Raw genomic sequence first — 14,927 nt, forward strand, 5'->3', positions numbered from 1 at the left:
AGTACCGGCCAGGCACTGGGGTTGCCGCTAAAAGTACCCAACGACGAACCAGGAAGTCTTCCCTGCAGCTCGTATATGATTAGTGATTTTCAAACAACGAAGAAACACGTCGTTGTAAATCTCTTGCCACTATCTTTTTCCATTATTCTTTGAAAAATATATAACCGAATCATTTCAGCTCCAGGGGATAAATTGCGTTCTAAAGTATCTCGGTGAACAGTACCAATGATCAACACGCGGCAAGACGAACTGCAGTTTCTTGCGTCAAAACGCTTCGAGTAATAGAAACATACGGGTTCTTTTCTGCCAGCGACCGCAGGGTCACCCGACCGAGTGATATCAAGGATATCTAGCCTCCTAGAATTTCTAGGAAGCCTGTAGCAGCAGGTAAGAATAATTTATGTATCCATCGCCCGCTAGTGTTTTCCGTAAAACGATATTGCGATAGTATAACCAGACGACGTCGTCTTTCCTTATATTTCTTCATTCCTCAACAACAATTATGAGTGTATAGGTATTAATCGTTGCGTTGCTGCCCCATCGGGATGAATAGCTACAGTACTTAATAAAATGGTAAACATGTGTAAGAAAAAAAGTGCCGTTTCCGTTACAGTCATATACCGAGACACGGATGCCGCACTGCTGCAGGGACCCCGTTCAATCTGTGTACAAATCGGCGAGGAGCAGGTCTCATAAGTAAACGCATATACATTTCCGCCACTATATGATTACGGAGCATGAAAACAGGGTTTTAATTTTCGAAGGCAAAAACGACAAGATCAATACGGTACTCGGTACATGATACTGCACTATAGCACCGTGTCTGCTACAATATATTTCGCGAAATAAAAGTATTTCTACTTTGCTTTTTTTTTTTATATATATATATATATATATATATAACAATTCTAATCTCACCGAGCAAGCGCCTCTTAATTGGCGCGCGATCTACCTTTGTCTCAATCACTGCTTAGAGAAGAGCAAAAAAATTGTTTCAATTATTTTCAATGAAACGTGCCCGGTGATATTGCAGGTTGGCCTCCTGTCCGGTTAATTGGACGGGACAAGCTACGGATCAGCTTGATGAAATGAAATTTACAATTGCGAGGTAGTTATCCTCTGGCGGCGAACTGAATCCGACCAGCCTCTACAACGACAGACAGCGTACGTTGTCGGTGGATTCTGAGGTCAAGTACCACAGCCGGCATACCGCGTCGTCAACCATTTGTGACTCAGCAAAGTCGTCTCGTTTAAACACCGCGAGATCGAGAGACTAACCCATTCCACGTGCTCAACGTAACACCGAAGTACCCGGAGAGATTATCCGCGAATAAACGGCGCAGTTGAAAAAAAAAAATCGTACCGTTTCCGTACTTCAGAGCAATGTTACAAGTTACCTGAATCGCTGGATCAGTTCTGCCCCCCGAAGGTCGTCACGTTATAAAATAGATTCAGTAGGATTGGAAAGCCGATATTAGAGCGGCGCAATCCCGCAACGAGGGAAGATTTCTAACCGCATTTTGTCGTCGTGCAGTACATCTACTTCCGGCGACACTAATTAATTCCGATGTCGCGCTAAGCGCTCGCTCCATGGCTGACTGGCTCCCCCCTCCCCCCCCCCCCTGCACCACCTACGACAGGGAAGATCACCGACTACGGGAGGGTTTCGATTTCAATGCACCTTGAAGAAAGGTGCGAGTCACGTGAGTCCGCCTCCTGCAGTAAAGGCGTGTAATGTGCATACGTGAATACTGCGGGAGGTCGCGTAGGCTGCAGCCGAGTACGTAAAAAGAAGGAAAACAGTCCCGCAAACGGAGAGGAGAAACCTCTACGTGTGTCTCAGGTTCAACTGATCTGAATAAAATTTCTTCAACGTCATTCGTGCCGCTTTACGGCCTTCTCTGTGTAGTAAACTTGACTAGCGACGTTACGTGTTTATGTTTGTGATTGTAAAACAGCTTTTAGCTTTTGTAGGGTGCAGCTAGGAGATGCAATTGAAGAGATGCCGTTAGACCACACATACTATAAAGCTCGGCAATAGCTAAACACTGAAACGAAGCACCCCATTTCTCCAACTTCTCCAACTTCTCCAACCTCTCCAACCTCTCCAACCATCGCGCGGTGCGGTTTGCTTACTTTGACACTTCAAATGCAACAAAAACTCGTATATTTTCACGCTCCGTACTGCACGTCGTACGGTAACTCTAGTCAAAAGTGCGTCCCTAGTATCACATCCGTGGTGGATGTTGGGCCATATAAGGGGGGCGAAAGTGGTACGTTCGTGGAAGCGTATCCCAGCGAATCTTTGCCCGTTACACCGGCGTCGACGTCGTATCCGTTTATAGAAGCCTGTGCCTTTCTTGTCGCCCGTAATTCATACCAATGCAACTCGTTATCGGTGGAATTTTGAGATAAGCGTCGATAAGCGGCTCCCAAGCTTTCCTGGATGTCCTATCAGCCGCGGTGTCTGGAAGTTTCAGACGTTTGGAAAAACGATCACACGCCGCGTTAGTGTTGCTCGTGAGATTTTAATTCATGGTTGAAATTCTCGTGCGCCATTTTGACACACTTGTTGACGTGGTAAGAGTCGATGATTGATCGAAAATTTCGACGGCACTACGGTAATTGCACTTTCGTACCTGCAGTCCAAGTGCATACACCGTAATTACAAGGTGTATTTTATTGGGTGAAAAGTGGCCCCTTTTTTTAAAAAGGTGCATATGGTTCAATTACCGAACGAGATTATAACGGACTTCGAAGGATATAACGCGTGTGGGATTGAACGTGCAACTCTCATGTGTAAACCAGTTTCGTTGCATTTCTCTGTATTTCATTTGTTCGTCAAACGCATAAAGCAGGCCAACTTCCGTCATACCGCGCGCAGTCGGCCCAGGTTAAAATGACGAAGTTGTTCTGTTGCGAAAAAAAAAATTCCACCACGATCTGACTCACATCGTTTGGTTAATTCGACCAGCGATTTCCTCTCATTTTTACATCCATGTTCTTAATCTCTAGAATGCAATTTTTACTCAATTGATTGAAACTGTGCGCAGTTAAACAGGAAAAGAAATGACGTGTCAATTAAAAATTCATGTTTCGTTTCCCGCGTCCAATAATAAATCCCCATTTCCGGTATACGAACTGACATGATACTCTCAATGCAACACCAACATCGAATAGTTGCATCGACGATAATGTGCAGCGAAGAATTATTGCCATGCCTCTCGAGTCGTATGGCTGCCCAGACATGCATTTCCGCCTTCTACGTGCTTCGTAGGAAATAAATAACCGAAGAGTCCACTCTGCGCCCTAGAAAAATACTCGCTAACTGAGACACTGATCAGAGGGAAACGTTGTATCCCTACAGCTACTTGACTCGAATTAACTTAGGAATGTACAGACGAGTGAATCGAAATCGTCGCAGGTAAATGAAACTTGTACAAACTATTCTCACTTTTACTTTAAACACATGTATTACATAAATTTTGGAAGCGATCGTTTGAACTCTACCAGAGTTAATTTACTCCTAATTTTATATGATTTTACATTGATTTTAATGGGAAACTGTCAGGCTCAAAGTAAAATCACGAAAAATTAAAAGTAAAATATCTCCGGTACGGGTCAAACAATCGCTTTCAAATTTTACACAGGTGTTCAAAATAAAAGTGAGAACAATTCGTACAATTATCATTGACCTGGCATGATTTGTACCTTCATGCCTGTACATCCTTACGATTCGAGTTGAAAATTGTGTACAAGTAGGTATACGGTACATACTGTCAATTCAGTGGAGAAAAACTCGACGCGAAGTTTCTCTACCCTGGAGTATCTTTCTAAGCAATCGACGCGACTACTCCTGGCAATTATGTACGCTGGCCAGTAGCTTCCGGTACAAAATCTGAGTTAAGCGTTGACTGAACTGCGCTGCGCCCTAACAGCGATTGCTCCCACGGTAATAATAATAATAATAACAACAACAATAATCACAACAATAATAAGCAAGAGATATTTTTTCCCATCGGAGCTGTTTAACGGAGCATGCAAATAGTGGAAAAACTTATTTTTCAAAGACCGAAAACTCGTGGCAATTCCGTACAGTAAGGTAATGGTATAATTATTTCTGTTCTAAACTTGCAAATTTTTATATTCGTGGTACAAAGTTCTCTTCTACTCATGATTTTTATACCCCTCTGACAAAAGAGAATTTCTTCTACACAATTAGAGACGAAAGGATCGGAAACCGAAACTCCAAGTGATCCGATTCCTGTACGACGATCGAGTTTCAGCGTCTCACAGGTCACGAATGCTGTACAATTATTGTATAAGTAATACTTTCAGGAAGCCCTTTTAAATATCGTCAAGAGACGTAAATAGAGTTGTCTCGGTTAGTGCTGGTTATGTGGCGCCGTGTTTAATTACTCATGCTAAATTTACACTCCCAGGTGATAAATTTGAATCACAGCCGGTTTTGTAACCGTGTACGAGAGCCGCAGACCCAACCGCAGGCACGAAGAGTGAAACAATAGAAACGGAGAGGGCAAGAACAATAGATGTCCACGACCATATCGGTTAAGTGAGTCCGTTATGGGGATCAATTTCCAACGATTTCGAAATCATTAAAACGATAGCTGCACAAGCAATACGTTATTCCTGACAATCGGCGAATATTACATGCAACCGACGAGCGATAATTGATTGGCCGTTGACTTTCGTGAAATTCGCACGATATCTTCCAAAAATACACCCAGGTTGATACAATTGGCAAGAATTGTAAATGATTTGTTCCCTTCGCAACGATGTGCAATTTGCTCACACCGAGGGGTTGTCAACCGCAGAAATGGCCTCGCGGGGCCCACGTGGAGTCACGAACCTCGAGGATACGAACTCCGGCGGAATTAATGCGGTCATAGATCTCTGCGTAGCTCAGGGCCACGATAACGCGGCCGCGCGGTGAATACGAATTTTTACACAGCCGGTAATCCCTAAGTCCACATTTAAGCTGTAGATGTGTACCTAAATTTTTAGTGGATCCGACGTTTGCTCAATCCACGAGGGAACAAAGTCTGCCGACGAATCGATTATGGGCGATTGAAAATTCTTTACGTCTGTATTCGAGGCACGAAACTGACGCTGAGAGAGGACACCATGTAAGCCATGTCAGGGAATATGTCGTAGCTGAGCCGTGGTTAGAAGCAGCCATACGTACACCTAATCCATTGCTATGTCTTATCGCGTGTCAACCTGTGTCCTGACCACAGTGCAATTAGTGGAGTTTCAAATGTTAATCTATTCGAGTCAAACGACCGGTTGTAACCACTCGAGCAAAACTCTTTTCCAGAATTTTTTAAGCGCCTAGTAAACTCGTTTCTTTTTGATAGAAGAATCAAGCAAGTGTACGGCATGCTTGACTTGTTGGCATCATTATGCCTGAATTGAAAACGGTGTAATTCGGACAAAGAAAGATCGTTGATCTGTTCATTTGATGCAAGTCATTTTTTATTTATTATATCGTCAGGATTTCATCCAAGAAACAAAACGTTACTGTGTTTCAGTAATTTTCATCACGACCATTAATTAGAAGGGTAATAATCGTGCGACTCCTTGCAAAGGATATGGATTAAGTAATCTTCAATATACGTAATCATACCACTTATCAAAGGATCGTGGATTTCACGAAATCACCAGGAATTCCACGATTGCCGAGCACCCCGAAAACGTGCAGCGTTGGAATGTTGGTAATTCGATTAAAATCGCTTCACTCTGAATGCCTTGAGAGAATGTAAGCCCGGTCCATCTATGTTACGGAATATGCCACAGAAATATAACCGACACAACGAATCTCTGGTTGATCTTTGAGACTCACAATTTCCACGTAAAATACATCAATCGGCGAAATCGCCTAAGCTTCCTTTTCAACCCACGCGATACGACGGTTTCACGCTGTGCTGAAGAGTTTACCGAAATACGTGAAGCTCGGTTGATCCTTTGGACCCAAGTCACGAGTGTACCTCGCGCAGGAAGGAATATGCTTGGATGAAACGCGAAGGAAGTCAGGCCTTGAATGAAAATAACCGAGCAGCAAACGCGTGTTTCTCTCTCCTCAGGCGGAAGTCATGGGAATGTCAATGCCAACGTTCTTGACTACAGCAAGTTTCTGTACAATACAGAAATTCGACACCCCAACATTTTGTCCGTCAGCGATACGGTGCTTATTATATCGATTTCTACGGACCTGGAAAAAGTCTTGGACGAGTCAACGGTCGTCGCTTCCTATTCACAACCAGCTGTTTCAAATTCGGCACCGCGACTCCGCTTAGCACAAAAGGCAAGTCTTCAACGGTTCATTACAGTTGACCTGATTAACACCGAACATCGCAAAAATTCTCATCACGTACGTATCGCGACACGTGGAAAAAATCTGTTGGTAAGACCCTCTATACTTATAGTACCAACTTATAGCACCAACCCTGTACCTTACCCGTAAAAGGATCTGTAAGTAATATCGCAAATTTTCGTGGCGTGTGGATCGAAGAATAACAATTTCACCAGACTTCACCTCGGCTCTAACATCGTTATACATATACATACATAATACCTCCTCTGGCAACTCGGCAAATCGACTGAATCAGACGCAACCCGCTGCCCCTGACCGACTGTGGCCAGAATCCACCTCCTTTTAAGCAGAACCTGCAACTGCAGTGTACTCAGCGAGTGGAGATGGTTATAGATGAAACATCGAACGATTCTACGAGGATGAATTACAACGAACAGCTGATACGCCGTGGGTTCTCGTATCCTACGCTTGCACTCTCAACAATTCTACATGCAGTAATCTCAGAGTTGAAAGAACCGGCGTGAAATTCCCTGCATATTGCACCAAAGATAATTCATAATGTTTACTTCTTTGATGACGGTGTTACTACGGAGTACCATAAACGTATAAGATTATAGAATAGAATGAGAGAAGTTTGTGAAAAGATGAATAAAAAAGGAGTTGTTTTTTGCTACAGAATGTGTATAACAGTGTGAGAATTTATTACCTTGAGATATTGGTAGAGCTTCATTCACGCGGCATCTTAATTGCGCAGTGTTTAAAAGTGAAAATCGAAGATTCTCTCAATCCTCGTGTTTCTGTCGTTACTTCACGTCAACGTCGCGGCGTCGTAATCGTCGTAAGATACCGAATTTTACCATCGCCATAAAAATTGCCGAACAAAAAAAAAAAAAAAGACAGTGATTCGTAACTCATCTCACGTACTGCTATAAAGAACTTTGTTATAAATTCACTCTTCTTTTACACAAGATACGCTAAGAAAGACAAGAACAAACACTCACGAAATACAAATTTTCCGAATTTAACAACAGTAAATCCAATCGCCTGTACTTTGTGAAGTTAAGAAAATAAAAATAGTTTCGGTGAAAAATCTAACGACTACAACGATGAGATATCATCTGATCGATCGACCTCTTATTCAGACTCCTTTTCTCTCTCTTTTTCACGATCCTCACGTAAATAAAATAAGCCACCGCGGCTCCTGCGACTGATCTATTTACACACCGATGTCACGGCGCGTGAATCCGTAAATCGCGTGCGAGGCGCGCGCACGTGGTCACGATCGGCATGACACTAGAGAGGCGACGTTGGGCGTCGCGTCGCGTGCTCCGGTGCACCTTCGAGTCGAGGTACGACGGCGCCGCCTCCCCTACCTTAAATTGCATATCGACTCTGAGCATCCAGTGGCCGCGCATGCTTTCGCGCGTCAGTCTTCGATCCCAGCGATCCAACAACAGTCGACACTGTATGCGATGGGATCGGATCTGCGGATCGTTTCAACGTGTCGAATAATTGACGTGAGACGAAATTTTAGCGGGATCAAATTATAACAGGCCGTTTCTAATCCGAGATACGAAATCTACTTCCGGCTCGACTGGGCTGGACTGAGCTGGTCTGCGCGTTAGAAACAAAAAGTAGAAGGAAAAAGTAGAATAAAAAAAAAAAAAATTCTTTTCGAATCGGACCTTGCGTTGAAAGACAGGTGTGTGCAAAAAAATTATCTTACACGTAGTAGCACGTGTAACTTGTACGGCACACGAGAACAGTTATATTGTCGGACACGTTTCGCACGCGAAGTTTCGATCGACGATGACAGGAGAGTGCGGATGGGGAGGAATAAAAAAAATAAACTATCAACTGGATCGATCGGTACATGTAATTGTTGTTGTGTGCTACAGTTATGACGGCTTCCTGGCACAATAGACAAAGTCAATTATGCTGGAACTTCGTTGTAAATCGTTTTCGCTGGCAATCAGTGGATGATGATATCGCGATATTTCATCAAACGAGAGCAGGAATAAGATCGCGTTGAATTAGGTCAGAATACGGACAAAATTTAAGGCCAACAATACGTAGTATCACGATTGACATTCCGGGCTGCATAATCTATACATGTATACTCTACGGGTCTCTGATTTCACTCGTCAACTTATTCTTTCGCGTCAACTCCTCTGTTAACCCTTTGAGGGGCATATGTTTCCACTGAACAATTTCAGAAAATCATAGGTAGATACATAAAGACGCAACAAGTATACAACAAGACCGATTTATTTTTTCTAACGAGCTTTTTCACGTCAACTGCTTATAACAAATATGTAAATATATAAATTATTGCAATTTTGCACGAAATTTTAATGACTTACGCATCCAAGAATCTAAAAAGTGTTTATATGCATGTAAAAAATGCAAAAATATATTACAGATATGAAAAGAACGTATACGTCTCACTGTCCCGCAAAGGATCAAGCTTTTTTATGCTTGCAGAACTCAAAATTAGTCCCAACTCAAACTTCTGTCCCAATGTTTGTGACCCAGAATGAGGAAAGCTTCGACGCGGGGTTAGTTGGCTGCGTATTAACTACGAACTCAATGGATACATGAGTTGAGTGTCGATAGTTTGCGTTTACAGATAAACTGCCGATTTTCCCGTGAGTCCTCGCAAAATTACCGTCAAACTCTTTGCTACACGCGGACATAACGAAGAAACTCTACCCGGCGGCATCTGAGAGATAACAAGAGAATTGCGTGGGCGTAAAATTCTCAATCGCGTGATTTGATAGCGCATATATCTATATACACATATATACGTATACCGAAACATAGGAAACATCGTTGCGTCGATGCGGCAGATCGATCAAGTTCTAATTTTTCCGAGACGCGAAATGAGCGAGATCTGATGTATCGTGGCTTCTGCAAGATCCTGCACAAGTTGCATCGTTGGTTTCTAATCCGCAAATAGAACGAGCACTTGGCCACCGCTTCTGAACCACCACGTCTAGACCATCATGGACGAGACCTTGTAACGCAAGAATAATAGACTGTTTGGCAGGAGCTCGAAGTGCCTGCCTGTCTCACGATCTTTTAATTGATAGTATTCTTGCAGAGGAGGCACAGAGATAGGTACTCTGGCGAAATCCATTCAGCCTCTACAACAAGATGATTTCGCCGACGTTGATTGCCTGCCCGAAAGGCTATTAACCTTTCATATACCTACTACTCGTATCCTACTCTCAGCGACCGGGAATTCTTTCAATATCGAAAGTCCGTTACGGACATTTCTTCATTATCCGTATACAGCGAGCTTTGGACCGAAGAGAAGTCCGATCTAACGTGTAACCGGTGTTATGATTCAAATATATTTCTCCGTTCACGCAGCTCAGCGGAGCTAGATCAGCACAATCGTACTTCTGTGGCCAAAGAATGCGGCGAGCCTTGATGCAAAAGAAAAACACCTACACAGACACAAGGCGTCTTGATCTGATTGTACAAATGAGAGTTTACGAATTACAAGCTAAATATGCAAGTAACGCGTTATCTGAGAGAATGAAAAAAAAAGAAAGAATTACAACAGTTTATTGATTTCTCCGTTACAGATCCTGTGTACCCTCATAAGGGTTTTCTTGGCGTAGCTTTCTACACAATGAAACGCGAGATAGAGAACCCCCTTCGAGAGGTTACACAGCTTTCGCCTATACTTTATACGGGAGTTGTAAAACCAATGTGTGTCGCTGAAATCAATACGATCGCAATGCAGGTGGGTAAGTCGCAGATATACGTACATAAGTATGTATATACTCATAAGTGCCGAAGGTCCGTTGACATGCACACGCGTATATAACCGACCGACACCGGTTGCCATGTAACAGCTAAGCAAATACCCCTGCGTAAGACTTCACTTACACCCGTATTCTCGCAGCTTTTGCGAATGCAAACGCGGATGCAGACGCGGTATAATTCTCTTTTTTTGTAAAGGTCTTGGCAAGTATCGGAACATTTAACAAGACATAAAACAAGGTTTAAATGCGATACTTACTCAGGGCTGAAGGGTCATTGCTCCGAAACGGTTGTCCCGTCTCCTGTTAATCAGAAAAATGATTGCATTAAGGATTACAGTTCTGTGAATACAAGGATTTGAAGAATCGTATGATTCTTCGACACGCGAAAGTATTTTTATCATCGCAACAGAAAGTACAGGAGGATACCGTATGCCTGATAATTTTGATACCCGTTTCAAAACTATCGTCATTCGTAAAGGCGACAACGGTTTCTCCGATAGAATTGAGCTAACCCACTCATCGTCAAATCACGAATGTAAGAGCACCTATGAGCACAGGCACGTCTCCTTATGAAGACACAAGGCTCAATTAAATTACGCAACAAAGACCGCCTCTCCCTTCGTCGTTGTGCTCATAAAGGTAGTGTGATTCGGACCTGCCACGGCCCAGTGCCTGCAAACGACGCGGATAGTTTAAAGATGTCAAGGAACATTTACGCATCAAGCTCAGCGAGTCGCGCTTTCGTACTACAAAACTAGCTGAATCTCCAGGAAACCATTCGTGTCCGAAAATTAATTTTCCCTTCACCGTCAGTTCTGCAACGAGTGTTTCTGACCAGGAAATTTGCATGGTAAAAAACTGGATTATCTAATACTTCAACGACGATGAGACGAATGGCGATCACAGCTGCGGTTCCAGCGGTACCGCTACACAAGAATTCCATGCAGATATCAGGTCACCGCGACATAATCTACCATTCGTATAATGGAGCAGAACTAATCGACCGGTCAGCTGGCACTAACTGCGATCCGAATAGTAGATCGTAAACGAAGTCGTGAGTGAAATCATCGAGACGCACTGTCGTCGAGGTGCCTGCGTGATAACAGCGAACATGATTGCAGGTAATCGTGGGTGGGTTAGTTTACCTTCTTTTTCGCTGCGAATTATATATTCGCACCGACAGCTTAGAGAAACGTCTTTAATCCAAGTAGTTTTCGGATAGACATGCCGAGACTGACACGATTCGACGGTAGTGCAAACTTCCAACGATCCTCCACTCGGTGTCATTACGTATAACTCTCTTATACGATTGACGGAGTTTCACTATAGCTGAACAATGGATCAGCGATCTACCCGTAGAAGGCGAGACAATCTTCTCATTACAATTCGACGTGACGCGGCGTGGTTTAGAATCCCATTTACCTTCATCATACCCCGAATGTAACGAGAGGCTGAAAATTAACCAACGATCATACAAACTGGCGACACGGTTTAAGTGGAACACCATCGAATGATGAACCGGTGGACCATGACGGTACAATTGCAATCCATGTAGGTACTCGTGGTTTCGAACGATACGATTAAGAACAAGCGGTATTACCGTAAGCTTGAAAAGCTGCCTTATATTAGGTACAACACACCTGAATTCCTCGCAATAAGAATCACTGGCAAAATGTATCCGACGTCTGAGTTTTCGTCGATACGCCTACAACAACCCGTAAAGCAGAAGGAATTTTGAGATTACAATCTTTGATCGTAACTACTTCCGTGTGCTAGCGCAGTTTGTACGTAATGGTTTAACCATGCAACCAGGCGAGACGCGACGCGAGGGAGGCACCTTGAGCATACTTTGTTGACAATTTTACATCTGCATCGTGAACATTAACTCGCGTGCAACTCAGCCATGTAACGTACCTGCTCATGCCGGAATTCCAACGTTCTGCGCTAACTCCTTACGTAACTAAACTCACGAGGGTGACACGAGATTCGAGTAATTAATTCTTCGTAGCAATTATGCGGATGCAATTGCATGCCTAGTTGATTAAAACCTTTACGAATGGCGCGCCGTGAGTCCAGGACTATAAACTGAAACTATAGAATTAGATTTTACTTGTGCTTCAAACAAACCAACGGAGAACGGCGTAAATTTTTGTGCAAAACTTTACGATTGAACTTGTATCTGTTCAACGAAACAACGAATTCAGGCCCTTCGGATTACGATCAATCGATGAAAGAAAAGGGACTGTTCACAGTGGCCGATGACTGAAGCTCGCCGATCGTGGAATCTCAATGGGAATCAAGACTGGATGGTGTGGCAGGGCCCAGCGACAACTTCCGCCGGAAATGACTTCCCGTTGGCGTGACGCCTCTCAACTCTGAGCTGCACTCTCGATCATCGAGTATTTCATCCGTGCAGGAAGAAGAAACGGCCTGGAGTGAAACGAGAGGCGGTTCAGCTGGTTTTTGATCGGCTTCGATCGATGCCGTTGACAGTTTAAACCGTGATTAATAAAACACATTGCGTCGCGACGCGGAGTCTATGAAAAATCGAACACGCTCCTGAGTCTCGTGTTGCTGATCGTTGCATAAACTCGGCCACTGTGAGTCATTCGCCTACCAACGAAGGCCGCAGACAGTAGCTAGCCGGCCTACGCGGATCTTTACAAATTCAGATCGCAAAGCAACTGCATAAACGACGAAGTTTGCATTCGCGGCATTTGCATTTATATGTATATATATTGTATATATATATATATATATGTGTGTGTGTATGCGAAACTGCATATCGGGTCGATGAACTACACGCCGAATAAAACTGATGCAACATTTTCTGCCCCTGTTACACTGTATACCAATAAATACCGTGAGAACACCTCCTTGTTAGAAATTATTGGAAATCATGTCGACGATTAGAAGTTTCTCCAAATCCGGAGTTATAGGGCGCGGGATTTCCTATTGATCTCATATAGGGGAGAAAGTGATACGCAGCTCATTAGACGTAGATTCATACATCCTTCGCACGATCGAACATCGAGTGGGATAAGGTTCGAGATTAACACCTACGTACGTTAAAGTCCTTGGCGCGATGAAGGTGAAAAATGAATACTGAGAAGTTGTGACAGCAAAAGCGAATCAGAGCCAAATTCATCGATTGTAATTGGTTATAAATGACTGACGATGATTTTTGTAAAAATGCATTGTAAAGCTGTAAATTACTAGAGCAATCTTGTACTGCAAATCAAATTTAATCATACCACCCATTAGTATGAATGTGTCGAACTCTCATCATCGATGATGACGACGCAGTAATCAAGTCGAATTGTAAGATTATCAAAAAACTTTTGAATCCAATTCTACAATAACTGCTCCACAATTTCAGAGCATCCCGTGAATCTACCAACCTCCGTAACACACCCACTGCAACATTACCACGGCATTACACTAACAAATGCGTAAATTCGTTCGTATTTAAGAAATATCCAACCGTACAAACGACGTAAATACTATTACTTGTATATATATATATACGTTCGCGCACGATATCAAATGCGATAAACCTGCAGTACAGCGTACAATTGCGAATCCTGGGCGTAAAAGCAAAGGGATTCGACCGACAATATAACGAGAGGACGAAGCAGACGACCGCCCTTGAATAATGCAGCTGTTTCGGCCACCCCCTCCATGCACTTTCATGCAATCTATCGATTCACTTGCAGAGCTCCGAAGCTATACGCATACGCATGTCGTGTACGTCTAACGAATGAGTCATCTGCCTGCGGGAGGCGGGTGTCAGACGACCCTTGCAATTAGGCGTATAAGCGGCTATACTTTGAGGGATTGAAGGGTCGGCCGCTTTTCAAAACGCGAGGGCGTCGAAAGGAGCTTCGGAGCGTTAGTGACTAACGTCTGAATATCACAGGTGAGGGTAAAAAATCTAGAATTGTCGATTGATAGGAGGACCGGAATATCGAATTTTCATAGACGCGAAAATCTTATTCGTAATATTTGAAAATGTGGAAGGTCCAAGTATAGAAAGTCGAAATACGAAATGATAAAATATAGAAAGAAAGGTCAAAACATAAAACGGCAAAATCGAGTGTCTGTATACAATTCTATATTATCGGGAGGAATTCCGACGATTCGACAATTCGGCGTTCTATGTTCTGAATTTTCTATTCTTTTACTTCTCCGTACTTCTACTTTCAACATTTTCAAATCCTATAAATTAAGTTTTCGCTTCTTCAAAAATTCGATATTCTGACCCTTCAATTGTTTGATCTGTCTATATTTTTACCCGTACCCAATTTCACCATTGTACACATTGATTGGGTTATTAGAAAGCAGCAGCATCTAATCTAAGCGTCAATGAATCGCTTTTTCCATTCAAAAAAAAGTGCACAGGGGTCACATGGGCGCGTTCAGTGTAATACGTTTTTATACTGGAAAGCTTGAGACTTTGCCACGGAGTACAAGCGATATATTGTGAGAGATATCGTCGTCTATATTCATCGGCCGCACGTGACTGCTCATTCATGATGATATTATCGTAGAGACAGAATCCCCATGAGTCTATAACATAAATGCTTTGGAACAATAGGGAAGAGATTTAGAGAGGGATAACATTGCGCACGAAAGTATCATAAGTCGGAGGCTATAGTGTAACAGCTTTGGATAAATACATTATTATACTCCGCAATTAACGCTTTCATACGACCCATAACCAGTACCTGCAAAAAATATCAACCTCTTCATTAATTTCATTCACCATCAGCCTAGAAAGCGACCACAGGTTTTTCACGTAAACACGCTAAAGATCT

The sequence above is a fragment of the Neodiprion fabricii genome, chromosome 4, assembly GCF_021155785.1.
Source record: "Neodiprion fabricii isolate iyNeoFabr1 chromosome 4, iyNeoFabr1.1, whole genome shotgun sequence".
Lineage (NCBI taxonomy): Eukaryota > Metazoa > Arthropoda > Insecta > Hymenoptera > Diprionidae > Neodiprion > Neodiprion fabricii.